This window comes from Galeopterus variegatus, unplaced genomic scaffold (genome assembly GCF_000696425.1).
Source record: "Galeopterus variegatus unplaced genomic scaffold, G_variegatus-3.0.2 Scaffold15690, whole genome shotgun sequence".
Taxonomy (NCBI): Eukaryota; Metazoa; Chordata; class Mammalia; order Dermoptera; family Cynocephalidae; genus Galeopterus; species Galeopterus variegatus.
Window position 1 is genome coordinate 4,082 of NW_007741801.1, and position 3,296 is coordinate 7,377.

General features: G+C 57.5%; 1 pseudogene; it reads left to right on the forward strand.

Annotated features, from left to right (window-relative positions):
- Positions 1-3,006, forward strand: part of LOC103582317 — a 6,077-nt pseudogene extending 3,071 nt beyond the window's left edge.
- The last annotated feature ends 290 nt before the right edge of the window (positions 3,007-3,296 follow it).

A 3,296-nucleotide genomic window follows, 5' to 3' on the forward strand; every position in this document is an offset into this window, starting at 1 on the left:
CTTCACATTCCTCAGCAGCATTCCTGCGCTCACAGCAACTTTACGGTAAGCCAGGGGGCCCTGGTGTTGCTTTTGTCCGGAACCTTTTCTTGCAGCACTGGAAGGTAGAGCTTTTCAAATCCCACGATGGGGTACACTCCAGGGTACACTCTGGGCCCCTGCAAAGCGGGCCTGTTTGTCGCTGTGTCTGGAAAGAGCTGTCTCTGACTTCTGATGAGGTGCTTGCCACCTGGGGAGATGGTGATGGGACCTGAGGCTTGGCCAGGACTCAGCTGCTGGCCTGGGGGTATGATGCGGCACACAGCCACACTTCCCTGGGCACTGACCTGTGGTTTTCCATTGCAGGTTTGTCTATGACCAGCAGAGATCCTTCACCCTGGGAATCCAGTGGATCATAGTTAGAGCACTAGGTACAGTGGAGCACGAGGAAATCACGCACAGTTCTGCGGTGTGTTCGCTGTGCGAGGGCACCCGGCAGGGGTCTACTCACTGTGCCAGTGTGCATCTCCGCAGGAGCTATGCCCACCTGGGGAAAGCACTGTTCTCTAACTGTCCCCTAGAGGGACCCATCGTCATTTACTTGCCCAAAGAGTTTTTCCCCCTCATTAACATGAAGGCTGCATAGGAGTCAGAGATGGGGGACTCCCAGCCTGATGCTGAATCCCTAGAAAAAGAAACATTTAAGTCCCCTCTGTGAGCCTCTGAGAACATCAATGGCTGATGTCACCCTTCCAAAACCCCATGCATTCCAGGTCTCCTGACTGCCCACACCCCCTGCCTGCCTCTGGGCATATCAGGTGCTGAGCAAGTGTCTCTCTGCAGGGGGCATCCCCGGGCCCATCGCCTTTGGCTGGTGATTGAGAAGGCATGCCTTCTGTGGCAGAACCAGTGCGAACACCAGGGTTCCTGCTTTGTGTACCAGAACGTGGCCATGAGCCGGTACATGCTCATCGTGGGGCTCGTGCACAAGATGAGCTGTGCCCACGGGAGGGAGCCTGGGGTCTCTCCAGAGGGCAGTGGGGGATTTCCTCCTCAGCTAGCTCAGGGTGGTACACTCTATGGGATCTTCCAACAGCTTCAACCCCAGCTGAATACCTGCAACTCTGTTTCTGGAAGGGGACATCCCTTCCACATGCCTCACGAGCTGGTGCCAGGACTCTGAAGATGTGCCGGCATCAGATGGAGCTGTGGAAGAGCCTTTCTGGGTTCACACTCCAAGCCCCCTGCAGCACCCCAGCTCACAGCTCCAGGCCATAGAAGCAGCTCCTGTCCCACTGCCTGCCAGGGGCTGCCGACCACAGCATGGGCGGTGCCAGGTGGATCTGGTTAGTGAAGGGCTTTGGAGGGATGGCTCCTCCTGGCAGCCTGGTGGGCCGGTCCAGTGCTGGGCCTTGGCTTGCTCCCTGGATTGATGGGGGACACTCCACTCCACTCTCAGTGTGCCTTGAACTCCACCTGTTTCTCAGCCTGTCCCTCTCTTTTCAAGCTAAGAGAAACTTCCTATTGTAACTCTCGGCTCATGCTAGCTTGAATGTCCCCCCAGTAGAGGATAGGGTGAAAAACCTTCAAAATAAAATGAAATCCCAGGACCAGGAGCTCAGAGGATCATGATCCTCTTTCTGGGGTGGCAGACACAGGGGCATTCAGCTCACAGGAGCCCCGGCCCCAGGTGCTTTCCATGCAGGAGGCTTGGAGAAAGAGAAGGGCTTGAAGCCAGGAAGGAGACCCGTGTTCATCTCCCCTCGGATTAGCACAAAAATAGCCACGTCTGAGAAGGGATTTGTGTGGTTCCGGAGAAGAGCTGTTGGTCAATTTGCAGAGACGCACTCTTCCCAGGGAACTGTCCCTTGCCTTTCCTTTCCTGTATGTTGGATGCTGAGCAGCAGGCTGGTACCCACGTCTGCCCAGGCCACACCCCCGGAGCTCCACAGAGCCGGCATGAACCGTGCAGAGGGTTGGGGTCGGCTCCAGAAGCAAGGTGTGGATTTTAGAAGGGGGTAGATAGGCCCGCCCCTGAAAGTCCCCATTCGATCAGATCGCTGCCCAACCAAGTTGAAATAGCCTTGCTCTTGTGAGCGTGGGGGGCGGTGCTCCAGGAAGCACATGGGAGGTTCTGCCCAAGCCCGGTGGTCACACCTCAGTTGTGTGCACAGCTCGCTGCGTGTGTGAGGGGCCAGCACACGTGCACAGGCTGTGCTGTGGCCAGGGCCTGCGCGCCACCCTGCCGTGTCCCCGCATGCCCCCGCAGGGTGGGTGTCGCTCCCTGTTGTGGGGAAGTAACTGGCCGGCTCGTTAGGTGTCTGTGGCTGCCGTAATGAGGAATTGAGGTGTGGGCAGGTTAGTCCCTTCTGGGGGCTCTGGGGGAGGATCTATGCCATCCTCTCCCGTGTTGGAAGCGGCTCTGGCAATCTTTGCTGTGTGGACACGTCACTCTGGGCTCTACCTCCGCCTTCACACAGTCTTCCTTCCGTGTCTGTCTGAGGTCCCTCCCCACTTCTCTCCCATAAGGACACCTGTCATTGATATAGGGCCCACTTCAAATCCAGGGTGTCCTCTTCTCAGGACCCATAACTGAGTTGCACCTACAAACACCCTATTTCCAAATAAGGTCCCATCCACAGGCACCCAGGTTTAGGACTCGGACATATCTTTTGGGGGGACACTGTTCAACCCATGACAAGCCCTGCCACCTTATCCTGTACGTCAGTTTTTAGTCAAATGTTTTTCATTTCCTTGTTAACAATATTGGTACCCACTATAGGAGCTGGTTATGTGGGAAAGACGTGTCTTCCTCCTGGGTGGGCCAGGTTCAAGGGGCGGGGGGCCTTGGAGCAGGTGGCTCGGGGGGCCTAGTGGCTCCTCCTCTGTCCCCAGGTGCTGGGCTTCCTCTTCTTTGCCATTGCCTGCTTCCTGTACAAGCCCCTGGGGTGGTCTTCGGACGGCTTGGAAGACTCTCTGCCCGGCCAGTCCTCGGCCTCCAACAACCCCACGAACCTGGCTGGGCAGGTGTGTGACCCCAGGTCAGGCCTGTCTCTGGGAGACACCAGGAATAACAAAAGTGCCAAGAGCCGGGCGCAAGCCCCCAGGAGGACAGTGTGCCAGGAACGTGGCTGGCGGGTTCCCCACACCCACGGAGCCCCTCTCCCCACAGCTGCATCGCACATAACCCTAGCGTGGAACATACCAGGAAGCCGCACGGGCACACGTGTGTGTCCAGTGCTCTGCTGTCTGTCACGCGTGTGGACTCGTGGGCCCACAATCAGACTGCAGAGCTTCCTGCATGGTCACACCCGCCT